This window comes from Emydura macquarii, unplaced genomic scaffold, assembly GCF_026122565.2.
Source record: "Emydura macquarii macquarii isolate MOO-44397 ecotype Brisbane River unplaced genomic scaffold, CSIRO-AGI_Emac_v2 contig_1551, whole genome shotgun sequence".
NCBI classification, from domain to species: Eukaryota; Metazoa; Chordata; order Testudines; family Chelidae; genus Emydura; species Emydura macquarii.
In genome coordinates, this window is record NW_027131688.1 from 6029288 (window position 1) to 6055093 (window position 25806).

Genomic DNA, 25806 nt, shown 5'->3' on the forward strand with positions numbered 1-25806 from the left:
TTTGGCCAACTCTGAACAAAAATCCTTAACTAACACAACATTCGTCTCTCCACCAAATTGAAGATCTACAGTGCAGTGGTTCTAGCATCTCTCCTGTATGGATCTGAGACATGGACTCTTTATAGACTTTAAACAGTTTGAGCAATTTCACATGTGCTCCCTCCGCTCAATAATGGGCATTTGCTGGCAGGACAGAGTGACCAATATTAAGGTCCTGGAGAGAGCAAACACAACCAGCACTGAGGAAATGCTATTGAGAGTAAAACTTAGGTGAACTGGACATGTCATCAGAATGGAAGACCACTGTTTCCCAAAATATATCTTGTACGGGGAGCTGAGGCAGGGCAAAAGAAAGAAGGCTCGTCTGTATAAGCGCTTTAAAGATAATCTGAAGAGTAGTCTTCAGTGGGCTGGCATCAATCTCAAAGAATTCAAGCAAGTGGCTCAGAACAGGACTCACTAGTGGTCTCTGATAAGATCAGAAAGTAACAGGTTTGAGCAAGACCAATGAACTCCTCTCCAGGCTGCACATGAAAGGCGCCATAAAGCTGCATTATCAAACATCACAGATACGGATTTCCCATGCCCTCAGTGTGGCTGACTTTGTGCATCAGGGTTCAGACTTCAGAGTCATAGGCGTAGCCATAGATAAGAATTGCAACAACATCATCATCATCAGCCATGGACTTCCAACAACTTTATAGTCCCTAGGTCTATAATAGGCCAGACCACCATGTAAGAGGGGGTTCTGGACCATCTGACATTTGGCTTGCCAGGAGCAGAGCAGGACCTTTGTCTCTTAGTATCACATCCCCAAGAAAGGGGTGCAAGGAATGGTACAAGAGATTATATTAACTTTGTATTACGGATATATCTTTGTGTTGTTTGGAGCTTTTGCGTCTTTACTAATTGTGCTAATAAAAGTGGTTAAAGCTTTGCTTTTCCCTCAGCGTGGATGTCATTGTGGACACAAGGGTTACCAACCCAGATATTGATTCAGTTGTGCCTGATTCTGGACTAGAACTCTAATTTAATTGGCAACCAAAAATAATCAATAACCCCTAAAGAATAAGGCAACAGAATATACATGCAAATAAAGAGTAAAATATCCCATAACAATCAGGATCCAGACATCCCAGAAGGAGAACTATGGTTCCAAGCCCCAACAATAATCAATTGAATCAATTGATTGTATATAATGTTACTGAACCACAAAAGTGTATCAAGTAAGGTCTTTTAGGAAAGCCGGTGACACACTGGTAATTCGTATCACTGTGAAATGTCTGTATTAACTTTATAGGAGGAATTATGGATACACAGTGATATTATGCTTTAAAGCAGGGTAGTCAATTATTTTTGTCAAGGTCCGTATTTCTTGGTCAAGGTATAGTCAAGGTCCAGACTCAGAAAATAATTTTTAAAACAACAATATGGTAATGAGTAAATAAAAAGATTTTGAGGTCGATTCAAAAGCGACTGGCAGTCTGGATTTGGCCCACGTTCTGCCTATTAACCACCCATGCTTTAAAGTCTGTGACCAAACAAAGGGAGAAACAGGTTGTCCCCCAGCCAGGGGGGAAGGCAATTATCTACCAGTCTCTAACATAAATTAAGCATTATGGAATCAAAACAATGGAAGCCCCATTTACATACAAAACAGCAGCAGGATGGGAAGTCAACAGGAAGGGAAGAATAGCTTGATTCCTTTGTCTTTTGAGGTGAAAGAACTTGGAGTTCTTTGCCCCTCTCTTTTATACTCCAGTGAAACTTTGAAATGGATTCTTCTGAAGGCTAACCCCAAAGTAAAGCTCATTCATTCCATGAGGAAGATGACATGGAGTTTCCTGGTGAAGGAAGTTCCATGCTGGTTTCTTCCCCCCCCCCGTGTTTGTTAAAAGGCAAATTGATCTGTTTCCTGCAATCTCCTCCCATTGCCATGATGCTGAGTGGTTATCTCCTCCCCTTGTTGGCTTGGTAGTTCTGCTTACCTTCAATGTAAATTGCATTCCCATTCTCTCTTAGTATACCTTGGAAACCACATTCCTTTGTCTAGGGTGGGGCGATTTCACTTTAAGAACATAATTCCCAGCATGAGAAAGGGAGGTGTTGCCTTATATATCATAGATGTGTACACTTGCACTGAGGTTAATATAAAAGTGGAAGGCAGACCCACTGAAAGTCTCTGAGTAAGGATGAAAGGAGTAAAACAAAAGGATAATATCATGATATAGGTCTACTATAAATCTCACCAGGAAGAAGATGTGGATGAGGCTTTTTTTTTTTAAACAACGAACAAAATCATCTAAAACACAGGAATTGGTAGTGATGGAGGACTTCAGCTACCCAGGCACCTGCCAGGAAAACACCACAGCAGGGCACAGGTTATCCAACAAGTTCTTGAAATGCTTTGGAGACAACTTTTACTACAGAAGGGGGACAAAGCAGCTAGGGTAGAGTCTATTCTAGACTTGGTTCTGACAAATAAGGAGGAACTGGTTGAGAATTTGAAGGTACCTTGTTTAAGGTGATCATGAAATGATGAGTTCATGATTCTAAAGAATGGTAGAAGGGAAAACAGTAGAAAACAGACAATGGGTTTCAGGAAGGCAGACTTTAGAGAACTCAGAGAACTGGTAGACAAGCTCCCCTGGGATGCAAGTCTAAGGAGGAAAAAAAGAGCTTAGGAGACTTGACAGTTTTTTTAAAGAAACATTATTAAGACCATAGTTCCCAGAATGTTTGTAGCTCTGAATTTGTCCTCCAAACATACGCCGCACAATGATATTAGTGACCAGCGTGTTATTAGCTGTCTGTTGATATATTACCCGACATCTTTTGATACAGGTTATGACATTAGTGAGTCGCAGCACACTGAACTGGGGGGCCAGCTGAAACTCTCTACCAGTGAGCCCCCTGCGTTCTTGCACTGGGATGCTGTGAGGGTCACAACAACTTACCACTCTAAGTGAACCCCCCAAAGCATCACAACCCTCCACCCCGGTAACTTTGGCAGTAACCCACCTAACTCCCTTCCCACCTGCCCGCAAGAATGTCCCATAGGTAATAGTCCCTTGACTGCATCACCCCACCCATCTCCCCATTTGCATCGGTGAGTAGCAGGAGTCCCAGTGTCTCTGCAGGTCTGGCTCCACTCCCAAGGGAGCTGCTTTGCTGGTCCTACCAGGAGGCGCAATCACCTAACCCAGCTAATGATCAGTTACTATTATAGTGCAGAGTAGGCAGGGCCTCACCAAGTCCACTCACTTCTTTTGCTATCCTCTGTCAGCCCATGCTGAGATCTTTCCTGCAAGAGACAGTCTGCATCATCTCTCCCTAGAAAGTTCCCACAGGAGAGAACACCTGGGGCACTTAAGCAAGTTTCAAGCTGCTTGGCATAAAGGAAGAGCTTTCTCCCCTTTTGAGTCTTTCTGGGAGCCCAACTCCCACCCCCAAATCGAAGTTCATGTATAGTTATGGTGATTTCCCAAGTGCCACTAGAGTAATTGTGGGTAGGCAGCCTATGCAAATGAGGCTCTCCATGGCGGCACTCTTCCCTTTTTGCCAAGGGAGGGAACAGAGTTCTTTTCCCTCTGGGGGTTCTGGCCGTAGGACTTACAGCTGTAACACAATCAAAGTGATTTTGATTGAGGTTATATCAGCATAAAATTCGAGGGTTGAATTGCAGAGCAGGGCAGAGGCACACAATTACGGTGGTGGGGAGAATGCATTTCCTTTTTGACAGATAAACAGAACCTCATTCTCCAGGGTTGTCGGCCAACCAAGTAACTTTCACCATCGATAAATTCACTTGGGGGAACACAGCACACCTATAGAACAACCACCAGGATGGGTCATCACCAGGATACTCAGCACTACAATTGAACCACTACAAGTTGAGCTAAAAGAGCAACTTGTTCCAGCTATCAGCAGTAGTAGACTTGTTCTCTGTAGCCTCTGTTCTCTGTAGCCCAGCCCCAAGAAGGGAATCCTTAACACACACTGAACAACGAGTTACACACCTGCACATCAGGAGTAAGTGGGCACTAGCATGACAGGCTCGTTGTCATCTTTCTACGCTACTCTCCAAGTACCTCAGCTGAAGTCCATTCTTGTTCAGAGGGTGTGAGTCAGAGCTTTTCATTAGTTGACAGTGGAAATTACAAGTCAGTTGGTAAATCTGGTTTTGGCAATTATGTGTCTGGGGTATCACTGAAAGTCAGCCATCAGGTTTTAACCAGAATGGTAATTATAAAAAGAAAATACGTTTTTAAAGCACTTTGAGAACAAGTTGGGCCTAAATCTGGTCTCCATGGAGTTACAACAGTGTAAAGCTAGTGTGAGTCAGATCAGAACCAGGCCCACTAGATTTACCACAAGATTAGGCCCAGTAACAGCTGAGTTTTTTTGGTGGAAGTTAACTCTGCATGTCACAAAGCACTCTGGTACTACTTCTCCACTTTTCTAGGGCGAGATCCCCACTCTGACTTCTTTATGCCACATGAAGGGTCTGAAACAAAGCAAAGGGGCTCTAAAAGTCCTGCTTCTGGCCCCCCTCACAAATCCAGGCATGGGGGGGGGGACATCTCGGGGGGGGCAAGTCAGAGGTGGCTCTGCAACACCCGGTGGTGCAGAGATTCTGGGGAACCCTGTCACCCGGGGCAGTCTGCGGAGACAGCCATAATTCCCCTGGGCTGTCTACATTATGCCAGGGGGATAGGGCGTCTCTGCTTCCCAGGCAGCCCAAGACTGGGAGGCCACAAATACTGAAATCCATTTTAGCCCCCCACCACCACCACCACCACCTGTGCTGTGAGCTCTCAGAGGTTGAGCACAACATCTCACAGTCTAACCGTTGCTGGATACAAAGATTTTTTTTTCCCTCTGCATGACCCTGTTTTATTTCTCTCTGCCTCAGATGTTAGTCTGGGTTTCTTCCAGAGAGCAGGTTATTGTTATACACTCCTGGAAGCTGTCGAATGCAACTCTACTCAGGAGTTTGGGGAAGGGAAGCACAATTGTTCCCACTGCCTTTATTTGTCTTCTGTACAAGTCTACAAGCTGTCCACAGCAGTGCCAAGCTCCTGATAAACAGGATTTGTATGTGTCACATTTTTCTCCTCTAAATGCAGAGTAAACTACATTGCCTCTCTCCGGTGCACTGAAAAATGAAACCATCACTAGCTACCCCTTGAAGGATTTCTTTCCCAGCAGAATCCGGAGGGAGATCTGTAATGGCTAAACAAGTCTTCAAAAGAAAGTATAAAATGGAATGCTCTCTCTCCCAGAAGATTACTTAGTTGCCACAACAACCTAATACATTACCCTGTGCTTGTCGCAGAGCTACTGGAATCTTACTTTTCAATAGACCAGGCAGACACAGGAAGAGCATCTTTCTACAGACCTTTTGTTTTCCATTAATAATACCAGGACGCTGAAAGGGGCTTAGGTGCATGGGGATGGAGTACTACAATGGGACTGAAACACACGATTAGGGCAAAACCCTGCTCACTTGATTCACACAAGTGGTCTGCACTGGGAGAAGTGGAAGCAGGACTCAAGGATTTTCTTCCCTCTTTATCAAAAACTTTGAAACTTAAGTGTTCAGAGAAACGCAAGGTGATCAGTCTAGAACAACTGGCTCAAAAGAAATCTACCTTCGCTTGCTGTGATAAAAGATTGACTATGAATTAGTAGAGTCAAAAGGACTCGGAGTTAGCTAGGGGCCACTGAACACACACTGAGTCATTTTGTATTTCTCTGATAAGGATGGAAACAACTTTCAGTCCCCAAAAAGGAGAGATTGGGCCTGCTTCACAGCAGGGGACACCAAGCGACCTGCTATGGCAACGTAAAGGAGCCTCAAACCAGGCAAAATGTAAATATCATTTATAACCATGCTAAGGCTCCTTTATGGTGCCAAGTGGTGTAAAGGAGCCAAAGCTGAACTGAGAATCAGGCCTGTTAACAGATGGCCTGTGCGGGGCCTTCCAGAGTCAGGGCATGTTTGGCTAAAGAGAAGGCCACACAGAGCTCTTCCTGAGATCTAGAAGAGGTCCTCCCGACGTCACAGCAAAGGTGGAAGAGATTGTTTAGTTAGTGTGAGTAGTTAGCACATATTTTAAGGGACCATTCAAAATAGAGAAGCCTGTTAACACCTCGGCAGTCATAGGACATTAAGAGGGGGTTAGTGGGTTACAGACTATTCATGTCTGTAACATGCTTATAACATCTATTCATCATTTACTAACCCTTTATAAATGGAACCTTTGGAAGGGAAGTGAGTACTCTCACGCAGTGAAAGTCTGGCCTCAATCTTCAAGTACGCAGGGAACCACAACTAACTCATGCGCAAAGCAGCAGGGAGAAAGCGGACCCCTCTCCAGGGTGAATCTTCTGGATGCCTCAACAAGAATTCATGCTGGGGGCACCACATACAGTTCAGCTTCTCTAAAGCACACAAGGCAGAACTACTCCACAAAGATCCTCATCCTCTCTTTTAGTCCCCGTCATTGACTTCTGCCGGGTAATAATAAGAGGGGACTCTGTTTCTAAAACTAAACTGGCTCTTTGTTAGAGAATGATTTACAGAGGCACTGCAACTGCGGCTGGCACACAGCCTGACTTCCTGGGACCTCCTCCAACCTCTTCTCTCCTCCTACCTGTCCCATGCGAGTTGCAACAGGTGTTACTGTGGTAGGGGGTAACCCAGTGTAAACAACAGTTCACTTACACACTCTCCCTTCAAGAACACCACAAGCCTGTTAACAGCCTCCAACCTGAAGAGCCTGGCTCTTTACCTCAAGCATAAAGACTGGAAGTTCCTGGTTTAATCCCTTGTGTTGGCTAATATGGTGGCTGAGGTACCAGTACTGAGTTTTACCATTGACTTCAGTAGGCCAGGATTTCTTCCTTTGTGTCTAAGTAGTGCATAGGGGTAAAGTACTACCTACTACCTCTCTAGTACATGAAATATGGGTAAGATAGGTCCATTGATTTAATAGAATCATAGAACCACAGGGCTAGAAGGGGCCACAAGGGTCATCTAATCTAACCCCCTGCTATTAGGTCTGAGGCATTTTTCTGCAGTAAGCAGAAGCGGCCACGAGACAGAGCAGAGAGTCACATTCTCACATTCCACCTACATTGCATCGAAACAATGTAATATTGGGCTGTTAAGAAGTACCCACCCCCACCATCACCAGATAAAGAAACAGATCTTAAGACATTTAAAGAAAACGGTTTGATAGCATTCTGTCTGGCTGGGAATCACTTATCGACAGTCGTGATTGTGAAATCGATACTTCTTTAGTGTTTTGCCTTTATGGCCCCTACTTCTCTATTGTTTATCTGTATAGTTTCTGTCTGGTTCTTTGATTGTTTCTGTCTGTTACATAACTAATTTTGCAAATTTAAATCAACTACAGTGGTGGGGTATGATTGGTTAAAGAATTGTTTCATAACAGGCTAGGATTGGTGACAAATGCTGTTTTGTACTTTAGTTTACAATGATTGGTTAAGGTACGGCTAAGCAGGACCCAAGTTTTAACTATATAAACTGGGGTCCAAAAGGAAGTTCTTTGGAACCTAACTCCAGGGCACAGCCCAAGATCAGAGCTACCAGATCTCAACCCCATGCCAATCATACTGTGCAGAAGCTGGAGCCCCGGGTGATCTAAGCTTGACTGGCCCCCAAGAAAAGTTCATCTGCCTTATTGGGAGTGGTGTGCATTGTATGCTTAGCATGTGAATTCTGTTTTGGTAATTGTTAATACATAGGAGGTTAAGGCTATTATTGTGTAAGGATCTTTCACTGATAAAAGTTCCCGCAAACCCACAGATTACACCCTGAGGCCTAGGAACTGAGTAAGAGTAGGTGCCTTTTGCCCCAATCCCTAGAAACTGGGAAAGAGTGGGGGTGCCTAAATTACACCTTGAACCTCCGGAAGGGTAAAGGTAGAGTGTCCTAGAGTGTGCATCTAACATTGCCAAGATGCAGGATTTGTTTTGTCTATACCATCTAAGACAGATGGCTATCCAGCCTCTCTTTGAAAACCTCCAGTGAAGGAGATTCCACAACTTCCCTACGCAGTTTGTTCCATTTCAATGAGATGATTCATGTGCTTAAGTGTTTTCCTTGAGCTGGGCCTTTGTTCATATATACTTCAATAGAACTGCTCATATGCTCAAAATCCAATATGTGCTTAACTCCTTTGCTGGATTGGGGCCTAAAGAAACAATTTATATGATCATACTAGAAATAAGGGGCTTATATTTCATGTTATTTTACTGTTTGTTCTCCCCTCTCCGCCCCCTCCATCGACTCACAAACACAGTTTTCTATCATTGTTTTAAAAGGCAAAATGCATTATCTTAGTGAATCCTCAATTACATATTAGAAGGGGAGAGGGAAATGTATCATCTCAGGAGCACAGGAATTTTATTTATAGCTTCCTATGTTTGCAGCTTTCTCGGTCATATCTTAACATATCTTCTATGTATATATATGACTAACAAGGGAGTTTTCAAACAGCTTGGAAACTAAAGATAAAATTAATGTATTGGCAGATACCCACCGCAGCCTCTCAGGTGTTATCACTGAAAATTATTATTTTCAATAGTTCATGGCTCATTTCTTTAAAATAAAAATTAGTGTTGTGGCAGCCAGGGATAATTTCCCAGCTGTCTCTTTGGAGAAGAGCACAGACTTGGAGAATGTAATGAAACAGACTTTCGTGCCATTCAAAGTACAAAAGTCCAGGGGCTAGAATGGAGACCTGGTACAGATGTTGAATGTCACCACTGGGTCTTTCTTAATCTGGCCATTGAGAGTGGCTCCCTGAATATACCCATGGATTGAAGCAGTCTACCCATAGTCTGGGGGCACAAGCCTGCTCTCCATTGCTCAGATGTCCTCATCAGAAATAATGGTAAATGCCTGGCTGCACAGATGGTGTCACCAGGAGAGCTTCAGCTTCCTCAACCATGTGACCTTTTTCCAAGAACAAGGACAGCTTAGAAGAGATGGGGTCCACCTACCAAGGAAGAGGAAGAGTATCTTTGGATACAGACTGGCTAACCTAGTGAAGCGGGCTTTTAACGAAGTTTGATGGGGAAGGAGACAAAAGCTCACAGGTAAGTCCAAAACAGAGACCTGGGTGAAGGATCGGAATTGGGAAGGGAACATGGGCAATCACGGGAGGAATAAAAAGAGAAGAGGGAATGCAGAGGGGAAATCAAACAAACAAACATCTTAGATATCCGTATTCTGATGCAAGAAATATGGGGAATAAAACAGGAAGAACAAGAAATACTAGCAAATAATCACAATGAAGACATAACTGGCAGCACGGAAACTTGGTGGGATAGTTCACATGACTGGAATATCAGTATAGAAGGGCACAGCTTGTTCAGGAACAACAGGCAGGGGAAAAAAGGGAGGAGGTGTTGCCTTATATATCAAAGATGTGTACACTTGCACTCAGGTTGAGATAGACGTGGGAGGCAGACTTGTTGAAAGTCTCTGGGTAAGGATGAAAGGAGTAAAACACAAGAATGATGACATGGTAGGGGTCTGTTATAGATCTAACCAGGAAGAAGATGTTTAAAAAAAAAAGAAAAAAGCCTCATTCACAACTATCAAAATCACCCAAAACACAGCAATCGGTAGTGATGGGGGACTTCAACTACCCAGACACCTGCTGAAAAAAAAACAAAGCAGGACACAGATTATCCAACAAGTTCTTGAAATGCATTGGAGACAGTGTTTATTACAGAAGGTGGACACAACGACTAGGGTAGAGTCTGTTCTAGATTTGATTCTGACAAATAGGGAGGAACTGGTTGAGAATTTGAAGGTGGAAGGTACCTTGATAAAAGTGATCATGAAATGATAGAGTTCATGATTCTAAGGAACAGTAGAAGGGAAAACAATAGAAAACAGACAATGGACTTCAAGAAGGCAGACTTCAGCAAACGCAGAGAACTGGTAGGTAAGATCCCATGGGAAGCAAGTCTAAGGGGGAGAAAAGAGTTCAGGAGAGTTGGCAGGTTTTTAAAGAAATGTCATTAAGGGCACAAGAGCAAACTAGCCCAAGGTGTAGAAAAGATAGGAAGTATGGTAATAGGCCACACTAGCTTAGCCAGGAGATCTTCAATAACCTGACATAAAAAAAAGAGTCATACAAAACGTGGAAATCAGGACAAATCATGAAGGATGAATATACAAAACAGCATACGCATGTAGGAACAAAATTAGAAAGGCCAAGCCAAAAAACTAGATTAAACTAGCTATGAACAGAAAGGGTGACAAGAAAACATTTTACAAATAAATGGGAAGTAAGAGGAAGACTAAGGATGAATAGATTCTACCCTAGTTGCATTACTCAAAGAGGAAGGAAAGACAACAGAAAATGCAGCAATGGCCAGTGTTAAATGCCTTTTTTGTTTCAGTTTTCACCAAAAAAGTTAGTAGTAATTGGACAACTAACATAAGGAATATCAGTGTGAATGGGGTAGAATCTGAAGCTGAAATAGGAAACCAACAAGTTAAGAATTACTTAGACAAGTTAGAGGTCTTCAAAATCAGCAGGGCATGATGAGATACAATCTAGAATACTTAAGGAACTGGCTGAAGAGATCTGTGAGCCATTAACGGTTACCTTTGAGAATTCATGGAGGACAGGATAGATACCAGAAGACTGGAAAAGAGCAGATATAGTGTCTATCTATAAAAAGGGGAATAAAGACAAACCAAGGAATTACTGACCAGTCAGTGTCACGCTGGCTGGATCCGGGGGGCCCTTGGGGTGTATTCAGGAGCTCTGATTACTCCCTTCTACACCAGTCTCACGTTGGGGGTGTCACGCTGGGTAGATGGGGGGGAGAGCATTTGTTATATTGTTTGACATCAATATGTCAAAATCACAATACTTCATGTGAGATATGCCATGTCAGGTACTGTCAGAAAGGTTGTAATATGCTAAGTAAGATGATAATACTTTTCTTCATGTGTTATGTGTGTAATGGAAGAAGTTATGAATATATTTGATATATCTGTATTTCAAATTGTGCTGTATGAGACACACCCTAGACAGGGTGGCAGCAGAACAATAGCCTGCTTAATGGGCCACTGAGACATCCACAGATGCAAGGGGCCCAGGGGAAAAAGCCAGAGACATACCTGATGTTTAAGGAACATAATTCCGGGATGTATTAGCAGTAGTATTGGAAGCAAAACACAAGAAGTAATTCTTCCACTCTGCTCAGCACTGATAAGGCCTCAGGTGGAGTATTGTGTCTAGTTTTGAGTACTGCACTTTGGGAAAGATGTGGACAAATTGGAGAAAGTCCAGAGGAGAGCAACAAAAATTATTAAAGGTCTAGAAAACACGACCTACAAGGAAAGGTTGAAAAAAAAATGGGTTTTTAGTCTAGAGAAGAGATGACCGAGGGGGGACATAAGAGTCTTCAAGTATGTAAAAGATTGTTATAAAGAGGAGGGTGATAAATTGTTCTCCATAACCTCTGAGGTCAGGACAAGAAGCAATGGACTTAACGTGCAGCAAGGGCGGTTTAGATTGGACATGAGGGAAAATCCCGAACTTTCAGGGTAATTAAGCAGTGGAACAAGTTACCTGGGGAGGTGGCGGAATCTGCGTCATTGGAGGTTAAGAACAGGTTAAACATACACCTGCCAGGGATGGGCTAGATTATACGCAGTGCCGCCGCAGTGCACAGGACTGGACTAGATGACCTACTGAGGTTCCTTACAGTCCTACATTATTACGATTCTGCCCCCGACAGCCAACCAGCTGCAAAGCAGGACTGCGAAGAGCACGAGGCCTGAAGACCAGCTACCCACACAGATGGACCCCAGTACAGGGGAACATCCCTCTTCATATTCAAAATGGTGCTTCAGCATTTCCTTACCTCCCACTGAAGTCAATGAAACTTAAGCGCATGCTTATAGTTCAATACTTTTTTTTAAAAAAAACAATGGAGTCAAACCAATATGCTAAGAAGCTGCCCCATACGCTGCACTGTATTAGGGCAAGGTGTGAACTGACCATGGAAAACTATAGCACATTGTACCCAAGTTAATATTGTTGTGAAGTTTCAACTAGTCCCACTGCAAGCTAGCATGACAACCTTCCTCTTGGCCAACACACCAGGGACTGAGCCAAGAGAGACAAGGTTTTGTTGCTGTGGCCCAGTACCTCATTCCTCTGTGGATCGGCTCAGAGGAGGATTTGTAGCAGACACACTCAGTGGGTTAAACTCACCTTTCACTGTTCGCTTTTGTGTTTAACTTCCCAAGGATTATAAAATAAAGGAGAAGAGAAAACATCGCTGCTAAAGCACATCAGAGACCCCGCCCGGCTAAATCCCCTCGGGCATCACAGCCTGAAAGGAAGAGGAGCGTAATAAGCTATCATCCTCGGAAATACAAACACAGTTTAACATGAAGGGTTATAAAAGGCAAAGGAGCACTAGAAGGAAATGTAACGAATGTATGGCCAATAGTTTTTCTAAAAGGGTATTTAGGGGCCAAATAAAAAACAAACAGGAAGCTTTTGCTAAAAAAAGGTACATGACAAATGTACATACATGCAAATAACTTGCTGCAAAAAAAAAGGGGAGGGGGCATTTCAGAAGTCATAATAAAGTGCAAAAAGGCTTGAATTTGAAGGGTTTTTTTGTCTTTCTTTAGGAGCCTTCTGCACCTGTCTAGTAAAGGCTCCTTGTATCAGACACACAGCTCAGCTCCTGAGGATGGGCTTAGCAAGTTTGTGTAAGGCAACTGTCTAAAATTTCACAGGCAAACTCATGGCTTTGATCCTTCTGTGTTTTATTTTTCTCTTTGGATGTATTTAACGTGCTAAAGAATAACCCCTAACAGGGGAATCCACTGCCCCTATATAACCCAAGGCTTCTGGTCCCATGGAGGAGGTAGTGTGAAGGGGGTGGCAGAAGAAAGCCACCCAAATAAGCCATAATTGGGGACCAGGGATGCTGCACAGCCCCCACACTCACCCCCTCTTCTATGGCTGCTATTCCAGCCTATAAGTAGAATAGTAGCTACAGCAAGACATACAGTGTGTTTTTGTCACCTGCAAAAACAAGGATCTTGCACCCCTGGACAGCCATGTGGTGCTGCACCAGTGCAGAGACCCTTCTCATGATGCCCAGTGGTGAATTTCACTCTTTCAAAACTTAGGAATGCTGCACCAGATCCTTAACTGGTGCATATCAGCATACCTCCATTAGCATCAATGGGACTGCACCAATTACATCCCTTCACCTGCCCTGTGAATACCACTGCCTAGCCTCTCCTTGTGGTCTAACTGTGACACACACAGGTTGTTTTCCTTCATCCACGTGTGTGTTTATTCTTTCAGCACTTACGCAGCTTCCACTCCTCACCCACACTCAGCCTCTGAGCTCCCCTTTGCCTGTTGCTCCCACATATCTATCCTCACAGTTAATGAGCCAATGGCCACCCAGGTGCCAGTAATACCCCACAGAAAACAGAGCTGACTTCAATTAGTCGTGCAATCTTCCCATTCTGCGGCCACCTCAGTGATACTACAGAGCTAGCGCCTTGTCACAGCACCGTGACATTATTATAATAATGCACATATGGACATGATGCACAAAGTCCAACCCCCCCCCCCCCCCCAAATCCTTCTCAACACCCCCAAGGAAAAGCAGGAGGAAGCAGAGAGCCTCAGATGGCACCAAATCCAGGCAGTGGTGGATCAAATAGCTGAGTAAGTACCAGGGTCACAGCACCCAACAAGATCAAACCCTAAGTTCCACATGCCCTCAACTCCCACTGGGCTGAAGAAGAGTTGAGGGTACTCAGAAGACTGAGCCCACAATTCAGCACATGACATCGATCGAATTTCAGCAGGCACGTAAGCACTTTGATGAATATGGATGGACTAAGTGCTCTGCTAATCAGGCCTTAGCGAGAAAGCACATGTAAAAAAAAAAAAAAAAAAAGTTTTCCTAGCAGATGTTTAGAATTCCAAGGTGCTCACTTTTACGTTTCCACATACGGAGTGAAACCAGTGTGGGGAGAAATGCATCTTAAATGATTGTGCAACTAAATGTGGAACAGCGATCTCGCTTCAAAACGGCCTCTTGTTTTACGAAGAACTAAACGTTCAGAATATTCCTGGTAACACCCTTGTCAAGCTGGAGTAACTCAGCTGACAGCAACAGAAGTGCTGTGGACTTTTACTCACGTGACTAAGGGGAGAATTGCCCTAAAAAAGCCAAGCGAAATGAGGTATGAAATTGAGAGTAGTTCACTGTGGTGTTATGACTCTGTGTCTCAGTAGTAGATTTGCACTGAAATGTGTCTGTTACTGAAAGCATAGGAAAGGGAAATTGGAGCTCTGGATATGCAACACAGCGAAGTGTTGAAGCACTACCCACGTTTCAAGAGGTGCTTCAGGAAACTGCTAGCAACTTCACGCCGTCCATCATTTGAAAACCTCTCTTTGTTACAAGAATCCAGAATATTTCTAAATGACCTTTCAAATTTTTTTTTTTAAAAAGTGACATCTTCCAATAATTTTAGTTTGCAGGAGCAGTGCAAAGGAACGTGATACCCACTCGACTTCAAATCCTAGGACACAGAAAAACAAGGAGTTATTTTGTAATTGCTAAGTCAACTTCAAACTTTTCCTGAGTACAGTATTTTAATCAGAAAGCGAGTCAAGAAATTTTCCAGTTCAGTGCTCCAGAAACGCAGCAAACAGACAAGAACAAAAATTATCCCAAAGCACAGCCTCGTAAGGCAGTCCCACATACAAAAGCCACTTAGTTCTCAACAATGAGCGAGGTGACGGGAACAGGGTAAAACGCAGCAAAGCTCTCCTCTGCCATCATAGCTGAGGAGATCACTTAGCTTCATGAAGCAACTCGCTCGTTTCATGGACAGGCACGTGTTTTCGACTATGGTCTCTAATAGGCCAGACCGACTCCCAGTTGAACAGCAGGTTGTGGTCTGCCTCACACATCACCAAGTAGCATGCCAGTCAAACAGAAATCAGGTATTGCAATACATCTTGATCAGGAACCATTTTGGAGGGTTTATAGGTAATTTGTGCATGAACAGGCTATGAGAACTGGGAAGGGAGGGGTGAATATTATACCTCTTTTATTACCATCTCATGATTGTCTTGGAGAGGCTTTTTGAATTGTGTATCTCATGCCAAATAATCCTTACACATAAGGTCTGATCCTACTTTCATCAAGATCAATGCCAAACCTTCAAGTGACTGCAGTGGGAACAGGATCAATCTTATAGTACTGATCTTAGGAACAAAGAACAAGAAAATCTATGTTATTCTATTCTATTCAGATTCTCATACCACCCTCATTGTAATAACTATGTCCACTGAAGACATGATTGGGAAGTGCTTTTGGGAATGGGCAACCAAAATGAGGTGGAAAGTAGTGCAATAGGAACTTGCCCATATCTATGAATTTTATTTATTTGTGATATAGCATAGGTAAGGTACTGAGAACCTACATGCTGTGGTAGGAGCTGTGAACAGAGGAGAAGCAAACAGAAGGAGTTTGCCTGGGATCTGTCCGAGAGGAGCCCAGGTGAGTGCTACGTGAGGGGAGCTGTGTTGTATGCTAGCGGGGTGAGTATCTGAGAGACCATTTGTGCGACTGGTGCAAGTTACAGCTGACTGTGTGTGTGATTGTGACTGGTGCAGTTACAGGGACTGTTTGGCAGTTGACCGTGTGTGTGATTAATTGAAAAGTGTGAATTGAGAGTGCTTTGTTCCAGGTGGGCCTTGAGTGGTTGATTGCAGAGGGAGGCGCTGAGACGGGGCAACTGCTTTGAGTCAGCAGCCTTATAAGAAGCAGCCAGTTGCGAACCGAGGGAGTGGCAAACAGAAGGAGTTTGCCTGGGGGGAGAGCCCACAGCGGGTTTTTTGCCTTTCAGACTTAGCTGAGCAGTAAATACAGCATCTGAAGAGTCTCTCAGAGGAAAGATATGGAAAGTGAGAGATCTGTTGTTGTCACCTGCACCAGATGTGCTATGTTTGTCTTTCTCCCACAGCATAGAGGCGACTTCATCTGTACAAAGTGCAGGTTGGTTTCCATATTGGAAGAGAAGGTTAAAGGACTAGAGACCCAAGTATCAACCCTGGGCTGCATTAAAGAAAATGAAGTCTTTCTCACTCGAAGACATGATTTGCTACTGCAGGCACAGTGTGAGGAAGATTCAGAGAAGACAGTGCAGGGGAAACTGAAGAACGGGGAAGAAAATTGGCAGCATGTGACCTCCTGAAGAAAGAGAACCTATATGCCCACCATGCAAGTAGAGGTAAGGAATCGTTTTCAGCCTCTCTGCACAGGTACTACAGCGGAGAACGATTTGGAAGACTCATCTGAGGGAATGGATCAGAAGGAGACCCTGTTGATCAGAAGGCAAGGGATGCATTGTCCTAGGGATGGGGGTTCCACGACCACCACTCCCAAGGGGAAAAGGAGGGTGATGGTGGTCGGGGACTCCCTCCTAAGGGGGACGGAGACATCCATCTGCCGTCCGGACCAGGAAACTAGAGAAGTGTGCTGCTTGCCTGGAGCTAGGATTCAGGATGTGACAGAGAGACTGCCCAGACTCATCAAGTCCTCAGACCGCTACCCCTTCCTACTTCTCCACGTGGGCACCAACGACACTGCCAAGAATGATCTTGAGTGGATCACTGAGGACTATGTGGCTCTGGGAAGAAGGATAAAGGAGTTTGATGCGCAAGTGGTGTTCTCGTCTATCCTCCCTGTTGAAGGAAAAGGCCCAGGTAGGGACCGTCACATTGCGGAAGTAAATGCGTGGTTACGCAGGTGGTGTCTGAGAGAGGGCTTTGGATTCTTCGATCATGGGATGTTGTTCCAGGAAGAAGGATTACTGGGAAGAGACGGGATTCACCTAACGAAAAGAGGGAAGAGTATCTTCGCAGACAGGCTGGCTAACCTAGTGAGGAGGGCTTTAAACTAGGTTCAATGGGAGATGGAGACCTAAGCCCGAAGGTTAGTGGGGAAGAGGGACACCACAAGGAAGCAGAAGGAGGAGGATGCAGCAGGGGAGGCCTCTTGGTTCATACTGAGAAAGTCGGGCAATCGGCTAGTTATCTCAAGTGCCTGTACACAAATGCAAGAAGCCTGGGAAACAAGCAGGAGGAATTGGAAGTCCTGGCACAGTCAAGAAACTATGACATGATTGGAATAACTGAGACTTGGTGGAGTAACTCACATGACTGGAGCACTGTCACGGTTGTGTATAAACTGTTCAGGAAGGACAGGCAGGGGCGAAAGGGTGGAGGAGTTGCACTGTATGTAAGAGAGCACTATGATTGCTCTGAGCTCCAGTATGAAACTGGAGATAAGTCAGTTGAGTGTCTCTGGGTTAAGCTTAGAAGCAAGAACAATAAGGGTGATATCGTGGTGGGTGTCTGTTATAGACCACCAGACCAGGAGGACGAGGTAGATGAGGCTTTCTTCGGTCAACTAGGGAAAGTTTCCAGTTCACAGGACCTGATTTTCATGGGGGACTTCAATCACCCTGACATCTGCTGGAAGAGCAATACAGCAAAGCACAAACAATCCAGGACGTTTTTGGATAGTGTTGCAGGCAACTTCCTGGTGCAAGTGCTGGAGCAACCAACTAGAGGGCGTGCTTCTCTTGACCCGCTGCTCACAAACAGGGACTATTTAGTAGGGGAAGTAGAAGTGGGTGGCAACCTAGGCAGCAGTGACCATGAGATGGTCGAGTTCAGGATCCTGACAAAAGGAAGAAAGAAGAGCAGCAGGATACGGATCATGGACTTCAGAAAAGCAGACATTGAATCCCTCAGGGAACTGATGGGCAGGATCCCCTGGGAGGCTAATGTGAGGGGGAAAGGAAATTTTAAAGAAACCTTATTGAGGGCACAGGAACAAACCATCCTGATGTGCAGAAAGAATAGCAAATATGGTAGGCGTCCAGCTTGGCTTAACAAAGAAGTCTTTGGTGAACTTAAACACAAAAAAGAAGCTTACAAGAAGTGGAAGCTTGGTCAGATGACTAGGGAGGATTATAAAAATACTGCTCGAACGTGCAGGAATGAAATCAGGAAGGCCAAAGCACAATTGGAGTTGCAGCTAGCAAGGGACGTGAAGGGGAACAAGAAGGGTTTCTACAGGTATGTTGCCAACAAAAGGAAGATTAGGGAAAGTGTGGGCCCCTTACAGAATGAGGGAGGCAACCTAGTGACAGAGGATGTGAAGAAAGCTGAGGTACTCAATGCCTTTTTTGCCTCTGTCTTCAAAGACAAGGTCAGCTCCCAGACTGCTGCACTGGGCGGCACAGAATGGGAAGGAGGTGAACATCCCGCAGTGCAAAAGGAACAGGTCCAAGACTATTTAGAAAGATTGGACATACACAAGTCCATGGGGCCGGATGCAATGCACCCGAGGGTGCTGAGGGAGTTGGCTGATGTGATTTCAGAACCATTGGCTATTATCTTTGAAAGCTCGTGGCAATTGGGGGAGGTCCCTGATGACTGGAAAAAAGCAAATATAGTGCCCATCTTCAAGAAAGGGAGGAAAGAGGATCCAGGGAACTACAGACCGGTCAGCCTCACCTCAGTCCCTGGAAAAATCGTGGAGCAGGTCCACAAGGAATCCATTTTAAGGGACTTGGAAGAGAGGAAGGTGATCAGGAACAGTCAACATGGATTCACCAAGGGAAAGTCATGTCCGATGGACCTGATTACCTTCTATGAAGAGGTGACTGGCTCTGTGGATGTGGGGAAAGCGGTGGACATGATATACCTTGACTTTAGGAAAGCTTTTGATACGGTCTCTCACAGTATTCTTATCAGCAAGTTAAGGAAGTATGGGTTGGATGAATGGACTATAAAATGGATAGAGAACTGGCTAGAGCATAGGGCTCAACGAGTAGTGATCAATGGCTCCATGTCTAGATGGCAGCCGGTCCTGGGGCCGGTTTTGTTCAACATCTTCATCAATGATCTGGAGGATGGGGTAGATTGCACTCTCAGCAAGTTTGCAGATGACACTAAGCTGCGGGGAGTGGTAGATACCCTGGAAGATAGAGATAGGATACAGAAGGACCTAAACAAACTGGAGGATTGGGCCAGAAGAAATTTGATGAGGTTCAACAAGGACAAGTGCAGAGTCCTGCATTTTGGACAGAAGAATCCCATGCACAGCTACAGACTGGGGACCGATGAGCTAGGCAGCAGTTCTGCAGAAAAGGACCTGGGGGTAACAATGGATAAGAAGCTGGATATGAGTCAGCAGTGTGCCCTGGTTGCCAAGAAGGCTAACGGCATATTGGGCTGCATTAGGAGAGGCATTGCCAGCAGGACGTGGGAAGTGATTATTCCCCTCTATTCGGCATAGGTGAGGCCGCATTTGGAGTATTGTGTCCAGTTTTGGGCCCCCCACTACAAAAAGGATGTGGACAAGTTGGAGAGAGTCCAGTGGAGGGCAACAAAAATGATTAGGGGCTGGAGCCCAAGACTTATGAGGAGAGGCTGAGGGAACTAGGCTTGTTTAGTCTGCAGAAGAGAAGAATGAGGGGGATTTGATAGCAGCCTTTAACTACCTGAAAGGGGGTTCCAGGGAGGATGGTGTTAGGCTGTTCTCAATGGTGGCAGATGACAGAACAAGGAGCAACGGTCTCAAGTTGCAGTGGGGGAGGTCTAGGTTGGACATTAGGAAAAAGTTTTTCACTAGGAGGGTGGTGAAGCACTGGAATGGGTTACCTAGGGAGGTGGTGGAATCTCCATCTTCAGAGGTTTTTAAGCTGCGGCTTGACAAAACCCTCACTGGGATTATTTATCTGAGGTTAGTCCTGCTTTGAGCAGGGGGTTGGACTAGATGACCTCCTGAGGTCCCTTCCAATTCTATTTTCATCTCACTTGTAGTACTGGTGATTAACAGGACAAATGCCTTTTCCAGTTAAATATTCAAATGTTAAGTAACCTCAGGAATAACCATAGTTATGAAGTGTGGAAGAAACAAAGATTCATTACATTGCATTGCATTACATTACATGCAACCTTTGGCAGTACAAAAATATTTTATTGGAAACTATGCCTAGGCTTGGAGGATTCGATTTTTATCAGTAAAAGTCAATAAACATCAATTTCACCATACACCAGTGACAAGCCATTTCCATTGATAATTGAAATTTACAGATAGGCAAAGAAAGAAAAACTGCTTGCAAACTTAAGAGTTCGATTTAAGGCTGTTTACTTTGTATATTTTGACATATGATGTTGACAATTTGCTTTTTGATGGATATGAAGCTTTAACTGTTTGAATCTCAATATCTGTCATTAATTTTATATGACCAACCAGCAAAGAATTCCTGCAACTGTGAACATTTAAAAATTCATAAAAATAAAAATATTCTCAAAATTATTTTTAAAAAATAATAAAAATCAAATCTGCCACCCCGAAGTATATCATTTTCCTCTTTCCCCGAACAGACCTGGGAGACTAACCAAACTTACAGTTTCAGTGTCTGAAATTCTGTTCCCTTCAGATTCTTATGCCACACCCCACTGCTGCAGCACCTCACCCTCCTTCGGTACCAATGCCCCTTCACTCCCACAGCACCTGAGCCCCTCACAATCTTTAACATTTATCCTTAAACAACCTTGAGGCAAAGGGCAGTGCTATTACCCCATTGCACAGCAGGAAACTGAGGCACAGAGGCTTACATAGGGCCCAATCTCCCAAGTGCTAGGTTACCACCCTAACCATTGACTCTTCCTTTTTACAGACATACATTGACAAATGGAGAGTTTCCTTACATCTGACAGGCTCAGGCTATGTTCAAACAATGGATCAAAGACCCTGTCTGAAATGGACATGAATAAACAAACATCTGACAACTGGAACAATATCATATTTCATTTGTTAATGAATAATCAAGTTGTGAATCGAGAAGAGAAATTATATTTTCGGTTGTAACAATTAAAGATCAAAAGGCAACTGGCTTATATATTTTCAGGGGCTGAGTTAAGAGGAGATTATTTACAAATCTGAAAGGTTCCTCTGGCAGGCTGGAGACAGCATCTTCAGCAAGGAACTACAACATAGGATTTCTGCCATCGGCTTTGCTTTTCTGTGTCACTATGTTTGCAGACTAGCATCCCAGACCTTTCCAGGACCTTACACAGGGCATTTAAAGTTTGAAAACTTATTTGCTGCTACCAAATGATATTAAAAGCCCATTGATTTGGGAACTAAACTGACGGCTGTAGTTAATCTGGGGAAGTCTTGTGTCTGGCTCTTTTTGAAGAGAATGTTCTTCTGTTCTCTTGCCAGGTGCATGTAAACCTTCTTGATATGAGTGACAGTCTGATTACTGTCCATGGGCTAGGGGAGAGACACCGGCTCTGCTCTATTTGGATAAGTCTGGAGATAGAGCATGGACAGAGAGATGGAGAAGTGACCTGAAGTAACAGGCCCCAAAATGACTTAGAAGCCCGCTTCCAGAGAAAGTCGCTCTGATTTAGGTACCTAAAGCACCAAGTACTTTTGAAAGTTTTACCCATGATCAAACGTGTTAAGCAGGAATCTATTTATTGGCATGGGTTAAACCCTGACAAAGCACAACAGAAACACAGCCACAGCAGATTGCTGTGCAGATGGTTTTGCACAGACACACCTGGACTTTCTGGCCAAGTCTCTTATAATAACAGCCCATCAGCAAGCGGCAGTCATGGCCCTTCCCCTGGAACACAGCGACAGCTGGGTGCTAACAGGTGTCTCTCACACACAGCCCTAGGATATCAAGGCTAAAACCAGGGACGTGCTGTCAAAATTTAATGAGGGGTCCTACAAAAGTGTTCTGCTTCAGTTGGTGAGATGCACAGGACATTCCGCGGGTAAAATAGCCTCCCTTATTCCCCAACTGAAATCCACCGGTTCCAAATTAATGCCGCCAATAGCCATCAGCTCCACGCTCTCCTCACCCCACAATCCATTTATTCCACACTCTCTCACTCCCAGCCCCTTAACCCTTTCACCCCTCCCGCAGTCCCCAACCCACCACGTTCCCTGCTCTCAGGACCTCTGGGAGTCTCCTCTAGTATCTCCCTCACCTGCCATCTGCTGGGGGGGTCCGGGGATTGTCCGGTGGCATCTGGCCGAGAGGTGGCAGGTCAGGTGGGAGAGGTTGCCTTCTGCAGGACGACAAGGTGGTCAGCTGGGGAATGGATCCTCTGCCTTTCAGGAGATGAGTTGCTCTCCCCAAGTGATGATCACCTCCCGTGCTGGGGGGATGCGGGGGCTAAACAGGGGAGCATGCGGTGGAGTGTCTGGGGCATAATGAGACTCCAACAGTGCCTGTCATTTCCAATCTGGGCAGGAAGGCACCAGCAGGAAGGAGAGGGCCCAATGGCAGCCGCTTTTATGACAACCGGGAGCCACCTGACAAGCAGCCTCCAAGAAGATTGGGAATGATAACAAGGAGAGACTTAGCATTTGTACGTGGCTCTGTCCCACACCCGGTGCCCCTCACAGGGCCCTGCCTGCCACAACCACAGCAGAAGGTGCAGGGCCAGACTGCGGGCGCGTATGGGCACACTCCGAACGTAAAACTTGGGTGTGAGTGTGAGACAGAGGGTATCACATCCCTCCCAATCGCCCTCGTGCTGCAGTGACGGAACCAGTCACAAGTTCCATTCGCTCCTCGCAGCTGGCCCCTAGGGAAAGGGCTGCAAACTTCCTGGGGGCAAGTTATACTTTTAAATTTGCAGTAAAAAACAGTTTTAAGCCATTGGTGACTCAGTAATATAAATAATACTCCCCCACAATGACCCACAACTAGCCCTGAGTTGAGATCTCCTGCCTCCCACTTAGCTCAGGTTTTAACAAGGTACTTCTCAAAGCTATCCATGAAGCTGGCTCAGTGTCACAGCCACCCATCCACCAAAAATCCCAACACTTCAAGAGTCAGATTCTCCACAAAACAAGGCTCAGAAGTTATGACCTCCATGGAAGCGGCTTGGGACGAAAAGGCAGCCTTATTTCAGGCCACTTTCGGCTCAGCCGCGGCAGACGCAGAATCCCTTGACACGGGCTGCCTTTTCTCTTTGCTTCCTGTGCGTAATTTTGGGACGACAAACAAATCCACACACCTGATGTTCCAGGAGCTGCACCCTGGGCAAACATGTCTACCTACCGGGCACATTTCGGACCAGTGTTCCACTGCACAACGCTGCTATGCTCCAGCCCCTAGATTGCTGGTACAAAGCCAGGTGCTAGGACTCAGATGTGCTTTTTAAATGTCACGAGCAGAGAGGCACCGACAAGGCATGCAGCTAAACAAGCAAAGGCTCAGCAGCACGCTCCAGGGTGCACCCACAGCAGAGATCTGATAATGCCTTTAATAATGGGCCATTGACCTTGGTTTAACTTGCATCCTGTAGGATCTTTAAACAGTAGGCAAGTGGAGTAGAAAGTGACCTGCAGTTCAATATACTCTCAGGAGTAAATTATCCACCCGCTGGTCCATTCAGCTGCTCCGAGGAAAGTGAATTTACAAGAAAATGAAGAAACTAGACTTTGTGCTAATTCTGGAACCTGTTGAATTGGAGATTAAATTATGACTAGGCCATTGTCATAAGAATGCAAGGTATAAAAAGGAAAAAGAAAAGAATTGTATGGCTCAGTCCCCTGACTGAGAGGTGGTAAATCATGGACAAAGATTAATGAAGAGCTCCACCTACTGGCATACATTTCTCCCAAATTCTGCTGGAAAACAGCAAAAACGAGTCAGGAATTTTTAGACCAAACGGTGCAGCAAAACTAGTCAGCTCAAGGTAACAAAGTGCATCATTTCACCTACGTATTCTGCGCTTCTGCTGCTGCAGCACACTATCGAAGACTCAAAACAGGAATACTCCCCTCTAGGTTCAATCCCCACCACCTCTGGTTTGTCCTGCTCTGAGCAGGGGGTTGGACTCGATGATCTCTTGAGGTCCCTTCCAACTCTAATATTCTATGATTCTATTAGCACTACTCCCTTGGCCACTGCACCACCATTTGTTTTTATTCCAGCCATAACAGGGAGTCATGGGTGTACTAATGTATGTTCAGGGCTCTTTCAAAGGATACATTTGATAGCTGTAACAAATAGCATCCCTCCCTCCTTTATGTCAGCTGTCTGAAGCTGTCAGGTGAAAATGAAAACCAATCAGAGATAATATTCCATTGCACCTAAGCCTAGAGTCTCTCTCCAGATTTTCTGCATTTTCATGCCCAATTTATTTGATCTCCTGTATCACAGGAGAGAGACAATTGCTGCACATTATTCTAACTCTGACTATGTGCTGGTGTTGGGTTAGGGTCTGTTATTTATATGTGGATCGGTCAATACAGGAACAAGGATTTTGTCCTGCCCATATGAAAAGAAAAATGAAATGAGAGGCTTTACCCTCAGTCTGTATTTTACATGATATGGTGCCGCTAAGACACAGGCTGCACCAGTTTTGCTCCGCAATTGCATGGGGAAATGAGTGGGGGAACCGTCTCGGGACAACCTAGTCACACTGATCTTCATTATGCCACTTCGGATTCCTGGACAGCTGTTGCGGGTGCTAATGAAGCCTCTTTGGAGATGAGGGAGAGGGGCGTGCTCTGCATTGCCATGTGACAAAAATGAGATGAATCCATTTCAATTCCCAGGAAAAGGGAACTGTTATGGGACAAAGCAGTAGCAGAACTAGCAGCACGGAGGTCTGGCAGGGTACTGCTCCAAATGAAGCGTGCACTCCATTGCTACCCCAAGGTATGCCAGTACAGCAGCTAGCATTATGTAAACATCACTGTCATTGTTCCTGCCTCTTTATGGGACAGAGGTAACTGATACGACACTGGCTCACAGGAAACAAATGACTCTCTCAGCCCAGCACCTGGGAAGACAGGCGATCACAATAATTTTCTTCCACAAACAAAACCAGGGGCATGTCAGCTTTACAGCTTGTCATTTACAACCAGGATATTCTTTTCAAAAGGAGTTGGAATATTTTACTTCACCTGCACAGAGAAATGAGAACCAGAGGTAGGTGCCTGTAAAGAACAAGTTCAAATGAAGAGCAGTCCATTTAAAATAAGCTGCTAATGTCTGGGATGAGAGTACCTGTCCCAGTTTGTCAGGTTAATGCTTTACATATATAAATAAGCGCTTCATTCACCATTCTGGTCTAGCCAACCCTCCAAATGCAAAGAAGTCATCTCTGAGATGTGCAGGGCTGACAAATGCCATGTTGTCAACAAACAGCTCTTTTTGCAACATCCTGGATTTTTAATCTATTTAACCAAGAGCAAGACTCACTGACCAATGGCAATAAACCAAAGTGCCAATCACCAATCCAGTTTTACATCAGTCTGACTCCACTGATATCCATCAAACTTGCACTGGCATAAAATTAGAGTAATGCAGGGTGAAATAGATCCTAAAGTCCGGGACTGTTATGCCAGTAGGAACATAAGAATCGCCAGACTGGATCCGATCAGTAGTCCATCTAATCCGATACCCTTTCTCTGAAAATGGCAAGCATCAGATACTTCAGAGGACAGTGCAAGAATCCATGCTGCAGGAGGTCATAGAAAGTTTCTTCCTGACCCTTAATAGTTAGAGGTTGGCATAAGTCCTGAAGCATGAGGGTTTAGATTTCTGTAAGAGTTCTTGATTTCATTATTCCTTACCATAACAACTCTGAATATACTTGTTATCCATTTGTAAACTCTTCT